Below are 22432 nucleotides of genomic sequence, written 5' to 3' on the forward strand. Positions count from 1 at the left end.
GAGAATCTACGGAACGCTTGGAGCTCTTTGACGTCTGTCTGCAATTGTGAAGTGTCTTCCACAAGGCTGGCGGTGGTGAGTTCCAACTGTTTCACCTTTTCCCTGTTCTTGGTGAGGTCAGCCCTGATCAGTGTAACTTCAGAAGGTAGGGCGTCAATGGATGTGCGAACCCCGGTTATTGCTGCCATTAAGTCTTTCATTGTGGGTTCGGAGGGGTCCTGCTCTGCACCGCTGAGTTGTTTATCGCCTGCTCCCTTCCGCTCGGGTAAGTCCGCCTTCGGACAGGTGTAGCGAATCAGCCTGCTCTGTTGGGACGTCTTCGTGCCTTTTGCGTTGGACATGGTGAGGGCTTTGTTCGCGCGTTAGGCCTACGATGTGCTGACTGATGAGTACACTGGGTCAGAATCGCCGTCCCAAAGAAAAACTGGCACAGGACCATGAACAAATAGTCAACTTGAGGAGGGGCGCCCAGTACGCAGGCTGCAAATTAAGTACTCCAAACAGGCTCTCGCGGCGATCCACTCACTCCCTGCGAGTCGTGAAGACCTCCTCACGCTTGGACATCAGGCTCGGCGTGGCAGGCTATTGAAAGTTGCGTCACAGAATGTGAAGAGCACAAGAGCCATTGTCACTCCCTTCGGCGTAGGTCAGTTGCCGTAGCTCAGATGGAGGAGCTAGAAGAAGGCTAGGAAGGGAGTGGGGGGGGGGTCAGTGCAGGGGGACCCCAGCGGCTGGCACTGTCATAGCGCGAAGAGTGAGGGGCGCCCGGTGTGAGAGGTTTGCCTGATAAATGCTGTCCACTTGTTCTAGTGGGCACCTTGTATCAGTCCAAACAACCCCTTATGGTAAATTGCTTAAAGACAACCTTTATTGGAAGCTATCCTAGTGGTAGCTATGGAGAGCACCCTTCAGGCTAAGTCGTGAAGGAATGTAAAGCAGCTTGTTTTACCAGTCTATAATCTCTTGAATGATCAAATGAAAGGACAACCACACCAGGTATATATTTAAAATATATGTATATAAAATAAAACACACCCCTCTAGTCTCTTTATGAGACTGGAGTTCGAAGTACTTAATTTACAAGTTAGCAATCAACAGTAATAGCACAAATACACATTTGAGCCCTAGGGGCCTACCAAACATATACCAATAAAGTGGTATAAGAACCACGACTGAACTAGACACAAGGCCTAGAGCCTGTAGAATCGCTGGGACCCCAAGGAACCACCCAAGGTAGTGACACAGGGGACCCACGGGGGCCGGGGGCCGTATGTACACACAACCGCGGTTCCCGTTAGCTTCTATGGGCAATGTCGCGGTTGGAAATTTAAAGATTAGGGACACTTAGAATCGAGTAAGGACCAAACCCTTTTGGACTTAAGAAGTTCTAGGGCTAGCACCCACAGGAGCACCAGAGTACTTGAGTTACCTCACCCAGGGAAGCCGGGTGCATAGGTGTCTTTTGGTGTCGGGTCGTGTCGTTGATTGCAATGGAAGCCTGCAAAGAACTGCTGCTGCCGTGAAGAGGAGAAGTATCCGAAGAGATCCAAGCCTGGATCTAGGATGGAAGGAACCTGAAAGCAGAGGGGGCAGAGTCTGGGTCACTAGCCAGTGACCGAGGGCAGGATGGACCAATGCCCACAGATGTCGGGTGCTTCAGGTGAGTTGACAGGTGTCTTGACTCTTCAGCCACGAGGTCCAGGAGGCGTAGAGAAAGTCCACGAGCCGGATTAGAGCTGTCCCACGAAGTCTGTCGAGTGCTGCAGTGTCGGCGACCAGATTGGACCCAACAAGCCTTGGCAACGGCAAGTCTCGTTGAGACAGAAGAAGGACGTCGGTGCAGACCAGCAAGATCTGAGGGACTCACCCAGCGGGGGTAAGTCAGGGCACGTCTGGAGCAACCAGGAAAGCCCAAGCAGAAGAGGAGTCGCCTTCGTGGGGACCCACTAGACAATGGGCTAGCGATCACGAAGGAGCCTCGAGAGGTTGCACTGGAACCTGGCCCACGGATCACTCATGGAGTGGAGGCCAGAGATCTTCGGTGCAGTCTGTGCTCAAGGCTGGGGCTACTCGGAGCCCAAAGCAGAATTTCAGGAATTCACAAGAAGTCAATGTACCAGCAATAGTACGCGGTGTCCAGGGGTCCAGTTCCTCGTCACCCACGATAGCCACGGGCCTCAGCTTTGCTGTGGACTCAGTGTAGCCTCGGGGAAGTCAGGAAATCCACCTCTGGTGATGCAGAGACTTCGGCGTCCAGCGGGAGCTTCAGAATTGCAGACTGGACAGTTGCTTCTTTGGTGCCTGCCAAGCAGGGGAGAACTCCTTGAGCCCAAGGGAGATTTCTTCCATCTTCTAGTCGAAATAGAAAGTCGAAGGTCCAGGATATATATTGCAGAGTTTCGTTCAGGGTAATCTAAAGTCTCTAGGACTGGGTTCCCATACTTATACTAAGTTTGGGGGTTGGACATACTCTAGGGACCCACCTATGGGAGGGTTTGGAAAGAGGGGTGGTTACACCCATTTCCTTTGTCCAGTTTCCCGCCAGAGCAGGGGCAGGTAGCCCTTGCAACCGGTTTGAACTGTACTATGCACATGGATACCAAATGTGCTCCCAGTGCAGGACTTCAAAGCACCAGAGAGTGCTCCCGCCCAGCCCCAATACACATCTGCCTGTCTGGGAAGGCAGTTACACCTCCCTTCGACAGGAAACCTATTGTCCAAGCCTCCCCTGCCGGAGTTTCGGTCAGCAGCAGGAGGCCAGACCCGTGTCTGTGGCAGAGGCATCCATTTTGTGATGCTAGGGCTCAAAGTCCTACCGGGTTAGACCAGTGTGAACATGTCTCTCCCTCTAGAAGGGTGGAATGCTACCCCCGCCGCCAGAACTGGTGGGGGTAGTATTCCAAAGCGTTTGACACCAAACACGACATGTTTCCGTGCATCCATCCCAAAGTTAGCATTTACCGCGAGGTTATAATGCACTTAAAGAGTATATGGTCAGGCTGCACCACAAACAGCATCAGAGGAGATACTCCGAATGCTGCAGAGGGGCTTTGCTCATGCAGGGGCACCCTCTCACATAAAAACCAAGCACTCTGCCTTCAGGATTGTTAAGGCCTGCCATAGGAGTGACTTGTAGGTTTTATATGTGTGTGCAATGGTAGTTATGTAGGTAGCCTATACCACTGTAAGGGGTGCAAGCACACCCTTACCCAGGGTGCAGTAGCAGACCTGTGGTGCCATTTTGGAGTGCTTCCCAGGGGGGTCGCATAATACATGTTTCTGCCCCTGGTAGGCCTCTGTGGTACCTATGCCCTAGGTACATAGTATACCATATACTAGGGGCTTATACGGCACTCCAGAATCCAATTAGATATGTACCTAATGTACATGCAAACCATTTTAGAGAGGAAGCAGCTAGGCTGTGGTCCTGATTAGCAGGGCCACAGCCAGACTAAGGTCGAAAAACAGTGAAACACCAGCAAAAAGTGGGGGTACCCATGTGAAGCAGATCCTACTCTCCTACACCCGGTCTGTCAGCACAAGTGCAGGCTCCACTCGGAGTCCCCCATGGCCTGTACCGGGAGCTGTCCGCTTCGTTGGGAGAAGCGCAGGTCTCTGGAGCCCCAGGGTCAGGAGCTGCGAGCTTAACAATCTAGGCCCCTCACTTGAATTTCGCAGCTCTCCCGGGTTGATGCAAGGGCGGCCCGCCGGTCCTTTGAAGTTCCGCTATAGCAGATGCAGCCGCTCTGGGTGTCAGCCCGTGCAGATAAAGGCCCCCAGGCCGTGTGTACCACAGTCTCAGTCCGGGGTGAGTCCACTATCGCGGGGTTGCAGGGTCTGGCCGCTGATGGCCGTCCGAAGCTCGCTGGTCCGATGGTTGGGACCCGGCTCCGTCACGTCAGATCCAACTCATGGGCTGCAGTCCTCGATCCAGAGTGTGGGTCTGCAGCGCTGCGACTTTCAGAGGTATTTTTAGGTGTTTTTGAGCCTCTCGTTTGCGATCTGTGGCCCCCCGGGGATGGGGGAGGGGGGCCACGCCGACACCCTCGACATCAGCTACGGCAGGCGCAACCACTCGAGGCCCCGACTTTTCCTCGCCGCAGGCCCCGAAGCGCCGATCAGGATAACTTTGGCCCACGACATCCGATTTTGTTCAGGGCTGCAGCGTCGGACACCGCTTTTCCTCCGATTATCAAATTCGCACCTTTGAGTCGGATTTATGCGGTGGATTGATGGAATAGGAAAGGGGGGCTCCGGAGAAGCCCTAGCAAGCGGCCATGTTGGTTTGCCACGAAGCCACGCCCTCTCTATCTAATTTGAATCTTTTTGTGGGTACCATTCTGTGCTACCTCTGCTCCGTCCTTCCCATCTGACCGTACGTCTGCGACTACCATATTTTGGTGTGGGTGGGAATCAACGACGAAGTAAGTTACTTCTAGACAGAGTTGTTGAGGGAACCCCTGTCCCCTTCTTTAAAGTCTGTCCCTGGCTGCCCCCTTGGTCAACTATTGTGTGGCCACTCGGATTTAAATGACGTTCCCAATCCCGGCGCGGCATTTTTTTGCAGGCATTGCCCCCCCCCCCCCCCCCCGCGACTCCGATCCCGCTCCACAGCCGTGAGGGGTTCCCTGTGGGCCCTCATTGGTCAGCTGGGCCTCCCAGCCCACACTACAACCCCTCCCAGACTTGCAAGATCGCACTCCCTTACCAATTCTTGGCCCCTCCTCTATTACCTTCCCTTCTTCCCACATACTTCGAAGGACACAAGGTTATGGTAAAAGAAAAGGCCGCAGTTTATTGCATATCACATAAAGCATGGATCAACATCTCACAACGTTCATGGTTGGTCATCCGCAACCCATGTTTTGTCATAATTTTGCATCTCTTGGTATTCATGTCCCACTTGTCCTGTTTCATTCTAGCAGACAGTCTAACTCTTGAGCAGAGGTCAGTTCCACAGGTATACCAGTGATTATGGATTCTAGGCTTCTCTTGCTACCGACCTCGTGGGCGGCCGTTAGACATGGCCCGGGCTGCACGTGCCGTCTGTTTGGCATGTCCTCCTGCTGACCCTTCTGTGCTCCTCCATACCCCTGTCGTGTGGCATACCAATGGGACTGTTCAGGCAGACCTCCACTTCTGGCTGTCCTTGCATGCTGTCATCAGCCCACCTGTGCCCCTGCCGTGAGGCATTCCAAGGGCACAGCTTGAGCACCTCTTCTATCTAATTTTAATCTTTTTGTGGGTACTATACTGTGCTACCTCTGCTCCATCCTTCCCCCCTGACCTTACGTGTGCGACTACCATATTTTGGTGTGAGTGGGTGGTAATCAACGACTAGGTTAGTTACTTCTGGACAGAGTTGTTGAGGGAACCCCTGTCCCCTTCTTTAAATTCTGTCCCTGGCCGCCCCCTTGGTCAACTATTGGATGGCCACTCGGATTCAAATGACGCGCCCAATCCCAGCACGGCTTTTTTTTGCGGGCTTTGCCCTCCGTGACTCCGTTCCCGCTCCACAGCCATGAGGGGTTCCCCGTGGGCCATCATTGGTCAGCTGGGCCTCCCGGCCCACACTACAACCCCTCTCAGGCTTGTGAGTTCGCTCTCCCTTACCAATTCTTGGCTCCTCCTCTATTATGCTACCTTCTTCCCACATATTTCGAAGGACACAAGGTTAGGGTAAAATAAAAGGCCGCAGTTTATTGCAAATCACATAAAGCATGGATCAACATCTCACAACGTTCATGGTTGGTCATCCGCGACCCATGTTTTGTCATAATTTTGCATTTCTTGATATTCATGTCCCACTTGTCCTGTTTCATTCTAGCAGACAGCCTAACTCTTGAGCAGTGGTCAGTTCCACAGGTATACCAGTGATTACGGATTCTAGGCTTCTCTTGCTACCGACCTCATGGGCGCCCGTTAGACCTGGCCCGGGCTGCAAGTGCTGTTCTGGTGCAGTTCGGGTTACTAAATCTCCCCCTGCTTCCACGGACGGAATGATTTCTCAGTAACACGCACATACACACATCACACGCTGGTGGGGCCCATAACACCAACATTCATTCTCTCAAACTATCCGTGCCTACAGGGGGATCTCAAATCCCAAACTACAGCTGTTCACTTGGATAGAGGAAACCCTTCTACTGAATCACCCTAACAGTTCCTCCATCCGGAGGTCGATTAGATCATTTAGTTGTTGTATAATTTGATGACGCGCTTAACTCTTAAATTAATCAATACACATTTCAAAGAAATAATCACACGACACAGTTCTTCAAATAATGATTTTTCTTTATCTAACTAAAATGCAGGTTAAATCCTAATAATGCAATATTATCTTTTGTCATATTTACCTATTCTGGCTAATTGTCGTTTTCTAAGACAGAACTGGTCCTCAGAAAGTTCATCAGAGTTCTAAAGTCCCCGTCCTCTTCCGTCAGCATAAGGATCTCTAGCGAAGGGCAGCAGCATAGAGTGTAGCGGGTAGAAGTAGTGTAGCCTATCCCTCTCTAGCCTACTAATATTTATACTAAAATTTACATATAACAGTAACATTTTCTTTATTCCCAGGCCACTGATTGGCTGAATTCGAATGCATCTCAATACATTAGGAAACATTTCCAATTTTTCTCATGTGGATGAAATCACAAAGAAGACGTATGGGAAAGACTAATCCCAGGTCAAAAATGTATCAGTTAGTTGAAAATAGGTTGAGTTCGGTAGTTCACTTTTCCCATTTGGCAACAATTGCTTCATGTTCAGGGACATTGGCACCTCGCCCAGGGTAGTCTTCATGGGCATGGTCTGACAGGTCACACAAGGGACACGAGCGAAGTCAGTGCAGGCGCCTTTCTCCATTGTTCAAATGATGAAGTCATGTACTTTAGTTAGGTTTCAGTCGGCGGCCATCTTTTGGTAGGCCAGAATAGTCAACTTTAAGCAAAGAAACACAAAATCGTAATTAATACATAGAAATTATTACAACAGTGTTATTCCCTTGCTAATACCCTTATGTGTATGCAATTATCTAGCCATATGCAACATTCAAAGCCGTTAATGCTGATTTATTTAAGCGCAAATCACATTAACACTGCCTAAGCAACACTTATCGTTTTAATATGCGTACAAACTTAGTTCACTTATTATTTTAGCCATGCAAATGCATTCCCACGTGTATTCTCTTGGTTAATAAGGTTGGTTTAGTACCATCACATCAATCAATTAATTATTAGAATTAATTATTAATCATTTTAATATAAACTTATATAAATGGATTAGGTATATAAAAAGAAAACCTTTTACCCGCTCCATCAATCCCCCCTTTGGTGATTTATCACCACAAACAAAACCCACAAAAATCAATTTATTTCCCCTCTTACGGAAATTCGAAATGTTTTCTTGCTCAATCAAAATTCTGTTTCCCTTTCATCTTCTCTTTTGGTTTTGTCATACATACTCTCCTTCCATTCTTCCAATTCTATTTCATTAAGATCTCTTTCTGGTTTCTTTTCCTTCTTTTTGTAAATTTCTCGTTTAACCTTCTTTTTATTTCTTCTATGTCTACAACACATACATCCTAATCTAAGTATTAATAATACGAAAATCACACAAGTTAATGGAAATAATATTTTCCCTATTATAGTACTACCTAATTTACCTAAGAAAGCTTTAATAGCAGCCATCTTATTACTAATTCTAGTCCAGATACCTTCAACCTCCAGTGGTTTTATTTCATCATGCAATTCTGTAATATTCTTTTTTTTTTTTTTTTTTTTTTTTTTTGAAGACCTTTATTGATAGAAAAAGGGCAAATACAAGTCAAACAAGGAGCCCGGGGGGGCTCACACATAAGGTACATTACAACTTACTGAAAACACAGAGGATATATTACAGAAGGACTGAGGTCAAGTTTTAAAAGTTTTCCTTGTAGGATAGACATAAGCAGGATCTCGTAGCACAACAAGTCAATACTGGTGTTAAACAATCTGGATAGATAATCTTATAGCAGTAGAAAACACCAGAGTCGCTACGTGGCACCCAGAAAGGAACGTCTGAACCCCAGGGAAGGAAAAAGGACAAAGAATAGAAGGCCCATAGAACAAAAAGAAAAAACAAAAAAGAAAGCAACCCCACCCCCCAAGTGCCCCCCACCCTGCACCCCTGCAGCTGGCTACGGCCTTTCCCCCCCTAGCAGTGTGCCTGTCGCCCAAGAAAAGGAGTCCCGAAATATAGAAAGTAAGAAAAAGAGAGAATCCGAAAACTCTTATAAAATTAAGAAAGGTGGGGAGGAGCCCACTATTCGTCCCCCAGCTCCGCCATCTCGCACCCATAATAGCAACAGTAGTCTAACACCCAATAGTAATAACATGCCCGGTATGACGAGAGAACTGGGGTCACAGCAGCAGCGCGCAGGGTAAGTAAGGCAGCAACACCCAACCGGAACATCCAAAATATCCACAAGGAATCTTCAAGCCATGATTGATAAGCGTAAGCCCCCGCAATAGTCTTCTAGCACCACCGATACATGTCCCGGTCACTCAGAGAAAACTAGTTCCCCAGCTGCCCTACCCACAAGAACGGTGCAAAACATTTATCAACGGAGGAGGGCCAACCCAAGAGAACAAAAGAAAAATCAACAGACGTGTATCCGGCCATCACCTCCCGGGCCCCCATGCAAACCATACCCAAAGTCCAGCGTTCTCGTCAGTCCAGCACAGTCCCAGGAATGTAGTTACCGGTATCAGGGCAAGAAAAAGACAAACTCAACCCTGACCCCTACGTGCCAGTGCGCCAGCATAATGCAGTTGCGGCGTAGTCCCGCAGAGTAGGAAGAGCAGCCGATGTGAACACCCAGAGAGATGGCAACAGCCAGTAATCGCCATCCAAAGCAGGACAGTGTTATCCCCAAGAGTGCAGTACGGGTAGGCATACAGTGATAGTCCACCAAAAGTGGGCAACTCACTCCCGGGCAACATGTGCAGAGTAAGCAGAGCGATCTTGTCAGCAATACCCGCTGGCGGTGGTAGTCCTGGCATCCGACGGCGAACCTCTAGGTTCCGTCCAAAGATAGAATGCACTGTGTCCTCCATAGGTGCGACAGTCCGAGCGGCGGTGATGGTAAGTTCACTCACAATCAGTTCCTCTACGTCTCCCCGGAGAGGCTGCACACGACTGCCGAGTCCTGGGCTCGGCGATCCGCTCCGCGCACAGCCGCCCGTCCGGTCAGCCAAGGAGAGAACGGGCACGGCGTCGTCTAGCCGGCGCTCCAGGTCACGGGCGTTGGAACAGAAAGCGGCTCGCATAGCAGCCAAAGCTTCCAGGACGTCGCCGATACTCACGGGCATAGCGTGAGAGGATGAGATGCCAGCTCCCTGTTCCCGGAATCCGCAAGCGTGTGGCGACCCTCGAGCCCAGTCTTTAGCGTACATGTCCCGGCGTCGTTTAGGAGGTCAGCTCCCAGAGAGGCAGCGCCAAACCACAGGGACAGGGCAGTAACCCCCAGCCCAGCGCCACGCACAGGGACAGCACAGGGACGGTCCAACCAGGCGCCGTGTATAAGCGCCGATCACTCAATAAAGATGGCCCCTTCCATTACACTTCGTAGCGAGAGATCAAAGGGGAACTTCCAACAGGGGGGATACATTTGTTGCATCGGTGGTGGTAAAGCAGCGTAGCGCCAAAAGAAACTGTTGCGCTACTTCTGGGAATCTCGGTGGCCTACCGCGTCTCGCCGGCGGTTTTGGATTCTCCTGTAATGGCCGCTGTTGTTGCCCTCCAGCCGGACGCCGCCGAGAACAAAGGACCGGACCCACTCCGTAGGCGTCTGCGGGAATTCAGGGCATTTCTTCACCCCCGGTGCAGGAGGGACGACGGGGAGCCCACCATCGGATGCAGCGTCGCCTCCCCTACCCGTTACCGCACAACAAGCACGATTCAGCAATCAGGAGAGGAAGCGGTACGGGAGGGAAGCGGACGAGTCGGCGGAGCCGAGGGCTCAGGCGGCCATCTCTGTTGCCGGCTAGGCTCCTCCCTCTGTAATATTCTTAAGATAGACTTTTAGATCTCTGCTTTCAGCAGGAATGTAAGTACAACAATGTTGAACTTTCAGCATTCCACAGACTCCACCCTCCTTTGCCAATAAGATATCAAGGGCAAGTCGATTTTGCATAATCATAGCACGCATAGCAACCAGTTCAGTGTTTACCAAAAGAAATCCTCCAGCGGTGCTTGTTGACAAGCGATCCACTATGGTTGACAATTTCCAAATATTATTTGCATTCAAAGATATTCCCACTGCTGGTATCAAGGCTCCAAAAATATCACCTACAATTTCTAACCAGGTTTCTCTTCTGCTACGCATTAGTAGGTTATTTGGTCCACTATTTTCTACTCTATCCATGTGAAAGATCTTTGGAAAGACCAGGCCAACATAACATGTGCCATACCAATGGTCGGGCAACCTGTAATAAGCCTTGTTCCCACAAATATAGTACAGTCCAGGGAAAACTGGATCTTCTCCGCCTCTAAATCCCCATCCAGATGCAATGAAATATGTATCATGACACTCACTTGTCCCTATATAATAATAATCATATTGGGATCTTTCTCTCATAATGCATAATTTGCCCTTCTGTGGTGAATCTATAGCTATTGTTGGTCTAGCATCACCTTTTGTCGCCTTTTTCCCATCTATTTCCCAAGTGTTTTCCCCTCCTTTATGTCCTTCTGCATTCTTGTGTATTTTCAAACTCCTCTCTTCAACCATATCCAAAAATGTTTTCTCCTCTGTTATCAAACTGCAAGTTAAATTGTTCTTAAAAATATATTCTAAAGTTAGTTCTTTAGTTTCTATAAAAATCTCACCTAATACATTAGCAGCTTTAGCTGGATTTAATTCACTATTCATGGGCAATTGTCCAAGAATGTTATCTATATTAGACAGATTATACTCTAATTTCCCTACTTGATAAAATATACTAGTTAAAACGCTACATGTTATTCCATAAGTTGCTGGGAGGTGATGATAAGTCACCCCTTCTGAAACAGAGGCAGGTAATTGCATACATACATAGCAATCCCTTACGTCCATTGTTTTTACATATTCATACAATAATTTTGAAAAAACATTGCTAGAAAAATCAGTTATAGACCTATCCTTGTGCATGTGCTCAGTGCTTGTTTTAACTGGAATTACTTTTTGTGAACTCTTCACTATGTTAGTCATATTCTCTGTATGTCCTTCTAATGTATCTAAAGTTACTTTGAAAGAGATCAAAAGAGCGAGTACGCTCCAAAGAAGCATTAATAGTCCTGTACAACAACAACATGTCTTGCACCATCTTCTCCTAAAGGTACATCTACTCTTGTTATCATCTATGTTAGCCATCTTGTTAAAATTAACCTTGTCTTTTGACTTAGCCTCTTCTACTCCACCTCTTGTAGCTCTCCTACAAGAGCTAGAACCTTATCAGGTGATCCAAATACTTCAATTTCTTATTCAATCCTTTATATTTCTATAAGGATCTGTTTGAAATTACTCAGCTTGGCCTCTCGTCGTTTTTCACTTCTTTCTCGTCATCTACATACAGAATTACCTGATCTTCCGCTTCTTCTCCGATATCGGATAAGATAATTCTCAGGATTTCCTCTGTTTCTTCTTCCTTTACCACTCTCAGTAAAGTCTCCTCTGGATTTCCTTGACTATCTGCCTCTCCTCCTTGTTCAGGCAGTGCCACATACGTCCATTCAGGTGACTTATACTTCTGGTTTGGTTTTCTCAATCGTTTGTTTGCTTCAGACACTTCCGTCTCTCCCTCTTTTTCTTTGTGCTGACTGGTTACTTCATTCACTTGTTCAGCTTCTGAGGGTTTGACTCGTGTCAATCGATATCTCAGTCTCTTAATTTTGTTTGGCCAAAGATCTCCTTTAGCATTTCTTCTTGTTTTGCCGTCTTTACTGTTTCTTTCCTCAATCCAAGTTCTCTTTCTTAGAACTCGACCCTCTGGTATTTCAGTTTCACTGTCTTCAGATTCTGACTCATTTGGTTTTTCTTTTTCAACAGTCTCTTTTTCCACCTCTTGTGTTGGCCCTACTTCTGTCCCTCCGCGGGTCTCCGGCACGCAATCTTCCTGCTGACTACTTGTCCCTTCACCTAGCTGTGTGTTGCAGTTCCCTACACCTCCTCGGGGTTTTTCCGCAATCTGTCCCTTTCTTTCTGTGACTGTCCCTTCTTCTCCTTCCAATATTTTCTCAGGTGGTACTTCTTCTACTCTCTCATTTGGTGTAAATGTCACTTCTGACTGGACATTCTTTTCTTTTCTTTTCTTCTTTCTGTGTTCACCACTGGCGTTTTGTTCACCTCCAGAATCTGAACCATCTGAAATCTGCAATCTTTTCCTCAGAATTTCTTCTCTTGGAGTCTGGACTAGTCTTGGCTCATTTTCCCCCCTTTCAGGATTTTCTCTTGACTTTATATTCTCATTGCCTGACTCATCACTTGATTCTGATTCATCAAAATATTCTTTTCCAATGCTATCTGCTAGATTTGGAACTCTCAAAGTGTGACTCGCATGTATCCAATTTTTCAATCCAGCACACTTCACAGCAGTTGTTGTGGTCAAGATGACTTGCCTTGGCCTTCCCCACCTCGGAACCAAGCAATTTCTTCTTCTGTGGACTTTTATTCTCACCCAGTCCCCTGAGCTCAAATCATGGGCTGGTTTCTTTTCGAGTGTGGTGGCATCCGCTCCAACCTGGTGAAACACAGAATGGACTGCGTCAGCCAGGCCTTTACAGTAATCCAAAATCATGTCATCAGTTATAGTCATCAGCTTGTTGACGGGTACAAACACGTGTCTCATGGCGCGTCCCACGATGATTTCGTGGGGACTTAAACCTGTAGTTCTGTCTGGAGTAGACCTAATGGTCATCAAAACTAGAGGCAAGACATCAGGCCATTTCATTCCTGTGGCTAAACACATCTTCCCTATTCTGTTTTTGATGGTACCATTCATTTGCTCGACCACACCGGAAGCCTCTGGTCGGTAGGCACAATGCAGTTTTTGTTGTACACCCAATGCTTCACAAATCAATTTCATGATCTCATTGTAAAAGTGTCCTCCTCTGTCTGATTCTATGGTTATTGGGAACCCGTACCTTGGGATGAATTCCCTCAACAAGAGCTTGGCCACTGTGATTCCATCATTTCTTCTGGTTGGGTATGCTTCCACCTACCTAGAGAACAGACAGACTACCACCAAAACATACCTCAGCTTGTTATAAGGGGGCATTTCAATGAAATCTACTTGCATTCTGGTGAAAGGTCCTCCCTCCCGGCCTATGGTGCCTAGACTCACCACAGTTTTCCTTCCAGGATTGTACTGCTGACATATCAGGCATCTTTGACAGAGACTTTCTGCTATCAACCTGAATTTTGCATTGTACCAGGTCTGCTTAAAAGCCCTTATCATGGCATCCCTTCCCAGATGTCCTTGGCCATAATACATCCGTGCCATAGTTGACATCATGCTATCAGGTATTACTGGTGTTCCATCCCGATAGACCCACACATGATCTTTTTCCCTGGGTGCACAACCTGCTTTTACCCACTGCGTCATTTCTTCATCACCTGCTTCATCCTGCAACTGTCTCACTTCATCCCATGTTCCCACAACGTTAGCAAACATTATGGAGCAAGAAGACATTTCCCTTTCCTTTGACCGATTGATAGAATATTGGTTTCGGGCACAATACTGAGCCATGTCATTCGCAAAACGATTCCCGGTAGTGATGTAATCACTTCCTTGACCATGAGCAGCACATTTTACCACAGCCAGTTTTTTGGGCATTTGTATTGCCTCAAGCAATTTTCCAACCACTTCTGCATTCCTTATGGGAGTTCCACTTGAGGTTAGGAAACCTCTCTGTAGCCACAATTGGCCAAAGTCGTGGACAACTCCAAAGCCATACTGGCTATCAGTCATCACAGTTACTCTCACATTCCTCCCAATTTTGCAGGCCTTGGTCAATGCCACTATTTCTGCTACTTGAGCGGATTTAACTCCTTTCAAGAGTGATGCTTCTATAACTGCTGAAACTGTGCATACTGCATATGCTGCACTCAACACTCCTTCATCTGTTCTCAGACAAGATCCATCCTCAAAGAATACATAGTCACTTTCTGGCAGTGGCGGATCTCTTATGTCAGGTCGAGGTTTCGTACAGTAGTCAAGCACATCCAGACAATCATGATCAACGTCCTCTCTTACCTCCACTCTCTCTGCATCAGGCAAAAGTGTAGCTGGATTCACATTCACACATCTTTCCAGACTCAAATTGGTTGCACCTAGAATGACCTTCTCATACTTAGTCAGCCGACTATGTGACATGAACTGTGTTCGACTCCTGGTTAAAAGGATCGCCACACTGTGAGGTACAAACACTCTTACTGGATACCCCATCACGATTCCCTCACTCTGCTCTAGGCTTCGGCATGTAGCCGCTACTGCTTTCAGACATCCTGGCAGACCTATCGCCACTGGATCTAACATTGACGAGAAATATGCCACTGGTCTCCTTTGCCTTCCATGTTTCTGTATTAACACTGAGAGTGCACATCCGTTTCTCTCACTGCAGTATAGTTCAAACTCTTTCTCATAGTCTGGCATCCCCAGAGCTGGGGCTTCACAAAGACTGTTCTTCAGCTGTCTGAATGCTGCCAATTCTTCTTTGTTCAGTTCAAGAGGGTCTTTAACCTCACTTTTTGTCAATTTCATCAATGGTTTGGCAATCAGGGAAAAGTTACTTATCCACTGACGACAGTAACCAACCATTCCTAGGAACATTCTCACTTCTCTTTGGGTCATTGGAGCTCTCATTACTCTAATGATTCTGATCCTGTCTATGGTTACTTTTCTCAGCCCTTTTTCGATGGTATGACCCAAATATTGTACTTCTTTTTTACAGTATTGCAATTTTGTCGGAGATACCTTCAGTCCTCCATCTGCCAAATGATTCAGCAAAGCTGTGGTGTCTGTTTCACAGGCTTCGCGTGTCTTTGACGCCACTAATAGTTCGTCAATATATTGGACCAAAACTGAATTCTCGGGCATGTTAAGACTTTCCAGAGATTTCTTTAGCAACTGATTGAAAATGGAGGGGCTCTCTGTGTACCCCTGTGGGATTCGGCACCATGTCAAAATACGCTCTCCAAACCGAAATGCAAAAAGCGGCTGGCTGTTATGATGCAACGGAATGGAGAAGAAAGCATGACACAAATCAATTACTGTGTACCATTCTGCATCATGAGGAATCTGATACAAAATTACCGAGGGATTTGGATCAATGGGACAACATGACACAACAATCTTGTTAATCTTTCTCAAATCTTGCACAATCCTGAACTTCCCACTCGGCTTTTTCAGTCCCATTATAGGCGAGTTACATGGACTGCTCAATATTTCTCTTAACACTCATTGCTGGATCATTTTCTCAATCAAAGGGGTTATTCCTGAAATTATTTCGGGTGTCAGTCTGTATTGTGGAATGTTTGGGTAAACTGCTCCTTCCTTTACAGCGATTCTCACTGGGTCTACGTTTCTCATCAGGCCTACATCTTCTCCAGTGAAATCCCAGACTGCTGCCTTCACTGTCTGTTTCAATTCTGGGGGCAATTCATCTGGATTGAATATTGCATAGGTTCCAGCAACCTCACTCTCTCTGTTAGCTATAGTCATTTTATACAGAACATCCTCATCTGGTGTTTCAAAGGCTATTCCGTCTGGTGTACAGAATATGGTGTAATTCATTTTGCACAACAAATCTCTACCTAGCAAATTCACAGGACTGGTGTCACACACCACAAATCGGTGCATATCTGCAAATTTCCCTATTGTAACCTTTACCGGTTCAGTAAGGTACGTTCTAATCTGGGTGTTTGATACACCAACTACTTGGATTGTTTCATCCGAAAGAGGAAGATTTTTCACGTCTGCTGATCTGACAGTAGATCGCGTAGCTCCAGTGTCTACTAGAAAAGTAATATTTTCATCATTAACTTTCCCATCCACAAATGGTCCAGTCTGATCTATTTCTAGAGATGCGCCAAGTACGCACCCTGCTTCCTCTTTTCGGCACCGTCAATAAATCTCTTCTGACTCACTCTCGTCATTTTGCAGCCAATATTGTGACACAGCGCTCGCGCATTGCGGTTTGTTTACCTGTTCTTCATTGTAGAATCCGTCTCCTTACTATATCTCTGGGTATTCCGGCTCTGCGGTAAGGGCGGTTTTGGCACCTGATTCTGTGGATTAACAGCCTTCTGCTGTTGCGGCGGTGGGCCACTCCCCTCACACTGCACCTGTGGATTCAATGATGGATTTTCATTATTAGTACCTGGTGGATATTTACACTCGGATTTCCAGTGCCCTAACCTTCCGCAATTGTGGCATGGAAACTTCTTTTTAGCTTCTTCTATATTTCCCTTCCCTTTTCCTGGGCCAAATCTTGGTTTAATACCTGGATTATTAGCTTGTTCGACCAGCTGAGCTTCCTGTCTCTCTGCAACTTTCACTTGAGCCCACATTGCCTTTTCTTTTAGTTTTCGCTGCTTTGCCTCAATCTCATCACTAAAGTATTTTGCATGCCTTAGGATCTCATCTATTTTCTTGCTCATCCAGTCAACGGTGTGCTGCTTAATCATGTCCCCAATTTCGGGACGCAGACCATGCACAAATATGTACACAAAATGACTCAGGTCCTTCTCTCCCAGACTGTCATCCCCACTGAACTGTTTGAAAGCTAAAATTAGCCTCTCATAGTATGCGTGGACTGACTCCTTCGCTTCTTGATGTGTTCGATCTATTTTAACCCAGTCTGTTTCTTTTGGAGGCACTTTGTTTTTCAAGAACACCATGACCTGTTCATATTTCTTCATTACCTCTGGGTCTGGGGCTCCTGTTTTGGGATCTCTCGGGTACTCTTTAGTTGGCCAATCTATGACTATCTTGCATTCTGCCCACAAGTCTGCTGGCACTATTATATCAAACAGACTATTCAGATCGATCCACAGCACTTTTGACAATTTAACAAATCTGTCTACCTGTCGGTACCATTCGACCGGCTTTTCTCGTAATCGAGGGAAGTCATTTGTAAATGACAAAATGTCCTGTCTGGTCCATGCGACATGCACATATCCCCCTCCTGGAATCTCTCTCATGGGGAACTCTGTCACCACCTTCTCCTTTTCTCTCACAGGAAACGCTGGAAATGTTCTGTCTGAGGTGTCATCCCGCTTCCTATACCACCTGCTTTTCCATTTGTCCACATCTCCCCATTTCCTCAATACTGTGATTATGTCCCTAATCTGCCCTATTCGTCCTGCAGTGTTCAGATTCTCGATATCTTTTTCTGTGAAATCCACTCGGTATGGTTTCTATAAAGCTTTTACCTTGTCCATGTCAATTCCCATTTCACTTGCTATTTCTGCTAGTCTGTCATGTAAATTCTTTGCTCTCCAAGTGACACTTTTGCACAAAAACAATAGTTCCTCAGCCTGGTAATTTTTCAGCTTTTCTGTGGGGATGGTCCCTACTATCAATTCTTCTAACACCATCCGTAATTTTGCCACATCAATGGTATGGGATTCTTTCTCTTTACCCTGCAAGCCCTTCAGCCATTCGCTCAATTCGTCGGTAGTTATACCCACTGATTTTTCTACATTTCCTGGTTCTGTCAGTCTCTGTGGTTCTAATATTGATCCTCCTATCATTCTGCTTCTCTCTACAGTATCAGGACAATAGAATGGGTTATTTGACACATGTAATTCACCTTCACTCATAGTATGTCTCCAGGAATTCTCTTTTGCTCTCATCAGGGGCTGTTCTGTCTGTCTATTGTTCACATACGGGGCTGTTAGTCCGTGCTCACTGTCTTTCTGCTTCTCAAAAATAGGCATAACAGGACCTATGGTCACCGGGACAGTAACTGCTTCTAGATTTTTCGTCAATTCTCTTATTTTCTCTGTCAGCTCTAATGTGGTTTTTGCTAGTTCCCTGGAATTTTCACTCTCTACCCTATTTTCCTTTCCCTGTTCCCTAAGAGAATTCCTTCTCTTTACCTCCGGAGTCACATCTTCTGTCTTAATGATTCTCAGAGTCTCCCTCACTGGTGTATCTGCGGTTGGCGTTTCTGATTCCTGCCTATACGGAGGTGGGCTTTTGTAAAACATATCATCTAAGACATCGTCATCCGTTTCGTTTGCCCCATACCTCCGGGTTTGTACATGGTTTTTCTTTTCTAGGCATTTCCATCCCTCACTTTCCCCTGCAGTTCTCACTGGAAACAATCCTTCAGTCATACTTGCGTCTCGCCACCTTCTCATTCGGTCACAGTGAGTTTCGCGATCATTTGGCCGTCTGAACATGTATCGATACCTACTGCCATTTCTCTGTTTTTCTCGCTCATGCATCTCATCTTCCCACTCTGTCAATGCCTCAAACTGCGTAGGCCTAGGTCGCGGATCTGAGCTCATCATCCTCTCCCGTAAGTTCCTTAATATTGCCTAATTAAAGGAACCATCCTCTGGAAACACTAAAACTCCATCTTCCTTTGTATACTTTGCCCAATTGTCTAACCAGATGCAAGTATGGTACCCATATTTCGCAACCATGAAGGATGCGGGGGGTTTTGCTGGAGGAAGTAACTGTCCTTCCCTAGTCACAATCTCTTTGTCTTTCACGAACCAATTTCTTAACTTACTGAACAAAGACTTTTTCTTTTTCTCGGGTGAATGATAATACATCTTCCTTTCTTTCGTGAACCCTTTAGTCTTTTCTGCAACTGTACGATCTTTAGTCCAATAGCAACGCGACTCTTACTCACGCACCAATCCTGGCGCGTCTACGTCACTGTCACAATCTCCAATCCTTGCGCGACTCACACTAACGCACCAATCCTGGAGCATCTTCGTCACTGTCACAACCTTCAATCCCTGCGCGACTCACACTAACGCACCAATCCTGGAGCGTCTACGTCACTGACTAGCTGTCCAATTCCAGCGCGGTCCTCCTGACGTCTGCAGTCGCTGCAGCAGCTCCTGCTCCTGACTCCTGTCTCCAGTCCACCCCTCCTTTACAAAACTACTCCGTAGACTTTGTTTCAATTTTACAATACTGGTTAGTTACAACGTACAAACATCTCCATTGTCTGCTCCGCTAACCACAGAATAGCAAAAGACCTTTCCCACGAGAATCCTGTTTTCCCGAGAGCAGCGCTTACCTCTGCCCTACTACAGAATTATCACGTCCGTTGGCAAAGTAGTGCATCCCTCTACTTCACCCTTCTATCAAGCATCAATTAACTGTTTTCTCCAGAATTAAGATACGTAGTTGGAAACACAATGCTCCTGAGAAATAAATCCAGAGTTCCGCAATTAACCCGAATGCTATTTCATTCACGCACTTACACGCAAGAAAATATAGTTCATTCACACAGAATCCTGTCTTTTCCGAGAACAGCGAACAGTCTGTCCTACTACAGAATTATAACATACGTTAACAAAGCAGCGCTTACCTCTACTTTGTCCTCCTAACAAGCTCAGAGAACACCTGCTATCTTTTCAGGGATAAGCGTTATCGGTATGCCAAGTGGTTTCCTGGTACCTAAGACCAAAATTTCACAGATAACCCTTTGCTATCATTCACACCTTTCTCACACAGAAAATATCACTAATGGCAACACTCGGCGATGCTACCGAATCGAACCCAGACAATGCGCCGTGCAACTTCAATTGTCACACGTTTCTCCCATGTACCTACGGGCAACCACAATTCCGTCTTTCCCGAGAGCAGCACTTACCTCTGCTCTACTACAGAACTGTCATCAATTCCCGACTTCCTACCTCCCAGAAGCCGTACAGACAACATAAAACTCAATACGACTTCAGCATATAGTGTTAGTACATTCATCAATACCAATCAATAATCGATAAGCTATATACATGCCAAAATCATCAAACCAAAACAATAAAAACCATCTCTAGCTACCAGAAATACTGGTGCAGTTCGGGTTACTAAATCTCCCCCTGCTTCCACGGACGGAATGATTTCTCAGTCACACGCACATACACACATCACACGCTGGTGGGGCCCATAACACCAACATTCATTCTCTCAAACTATCCGTGCCTACAGGGGGATCTCAAATCCCGAACTACAGCTGTTCACTTGGATAGATGAAACCCTTCTACTGAATTACCCTAACAGTTCCTCCATCCGGAGGTCGATTAGATCATTTAGTGTTGTATAATTTGATGACGCGCTTAACTCTTAAATTAATCAATACACATTTCAAAGAAATAATCACCGACACAGTTCTTCAAATAATGATTTTTCTTTATCTAATTAAAATGCAGGTTAAATCCTAATAATGCAATATTATCTTTTGTCATATTTACCTATTCTGGCTAATTGTCGCTTTCTAAGTCAGAACTGGTCCTCAGAAAGTTCATCAGAGTTCTAAAGTCCCCGTCCTCTTCCGTCAGCATAAGGATCTCTAGCGAAGGGCAGCAGCATAGAGTGTAGCGGGCAGAAGTAGTGTAGCCTTTCCCTCTCTAGACTACTAATATTTATACTAAAATTTACATATAACAGGAACATTTTCTTTATTCCCAGGCCACTGATTGGCTGAATTCGAATGCATCTCAATACATTAGGAAACATTTCCAATTTTTCTCATGTGGATGAAATCACAAAGAAGACGTATGGGAAAGACTAATCCCAGGTCAAAAATGTATCAGTTCATTGAAAATAGGTTGAGTTTGGTAGTTCACTTTTCCCATTTGGCAACAATTGCTTCAAGTTCAGGGACATTGGCACCTCGCCCAGGGTAGTCTTCATGGGCATGGTCTGACAGGTCACACAAGGGACACGAGCGAAGTCAGTGCAGGCGCCTTTCTCCATTGTTCAAATGATGAAGTCATGTACTTTAGTTAGGTTTCAGTCGGCAGCCATCTATTGGTAGGCCAGAATAGTCAACTTTAAGCAAAGAAACACAAAATCGTAATTAATACATAGAAATTATTAAAACAGTGTACAAACTTAGTTCACTTATTATTTTAGTCATGCAAATGCATTCCCACGTGTATTCTCTTGGTTAATAAGGTTGGTTTAGTACCATCACATCAATCAATTAATTATTAGAATTAATTATTAATCATTTTAATATAAACTTATATAAATGGATTGGGTATATAAAAAGAAAACCTTTTACCCGCTCCATCAGTCCCACTTGGCATGTCCTCCTGCTGACCCGTCCCTGCTCTTCCATACCCCTGCCGTATGTTATCCCAAGGGCACTGTCCGGGCCGCCCTCCACTTATGGCTGTCCTTGAGTGCTGTCATCAGCCCACCTGTGCCCCTGCCATGAGGCATCCCAAGGGCACAGCCTGAGCACCTCCTCTATCTAATTTTAATCTTTTTGTGGGTACCATTCTGTGCTACCTCGACCATGCTGCCAGTGGTTTCCCGATCTGTGGCAGCTCCCCCTTTACTTTGCTCCCTTTCGAGAAACCCAGTTGCTCCAGGACCCCAACTATGTTCAACCGGAACATATCCATTCCTACCCCTGTCAGATGTACCCCATCCTCTCCGTAATACCCTGGTGCCCTAAGATTATTCAGCCCAAGTCTCACGAAGTCCCAGCCGTATGCCCTACATATTTTTGCCGTTGAGTCCTTGCAGGCCACGTCCATCGTCGCGCCCACGTGACGTATGAATGCCCCACTATCCACACCACACGTTGCTTCCCAATCGGACGGTATCTGTTTGCCATTTTTGGGGCTAGCACGTTGTCCACCAGTGCCCTTGAGTCCATGATTTCCCACATTTGCCTGGGCATCGCTGTCATGTTCCGTTCAGCTTCTGGACTGGTGCCAGCTCCTGAATCTGTCCCCTGGAAACGCTATTTAGTTGTCCAGCCCTGGAATGTGTTGCGCCCTTACTGCTATGTTCGCCCCCAGCTGGATACCCACCAACGCCCTTAGCAGCCGTAATACCCCCGGGCATTTCACATATCCTGTGTTTATAGCCTGGATTACCGCATGATTGCCTTACCACAGCGTGATTTTTCTGTTTGCAAGCCTGTTTTCCCAGATGGTGAAGGCCACTATGATTGGAAAGAGTTCCAGAAACGTAAAGTTTTTTGTGAGCCCTATGCTACACCAGCTCGGGCCAGCATGCCGCTGTCCATGCGTTGCCCACGATTGCCCCATATCCATACCCGCCCGCGACATCTGTGAACAGCTACAGCTGTCCAGATGTCACCACAGTGCCCTCCACGAGTCTCCCATTTAACCCTGCCAGGAAGGTGTCTCATTGTCCCAGGTCCGCCTTCACCCCTTGCATGATGCAAACCCTGTTGTGCTTTTGTATCA

This window comes from Triturus cristatus, chromosome 10 (genome assembly GCF_964204655.1).
Source record: "Triturus cristatus chromosome 10, aTriCri1.1, whole genome shotgun sequence".
NCBI lineage: Eukaryota > Metazoa > Chordata > Amphibia > Caudata > Salamandridae > Triturus > Triturus cristatus.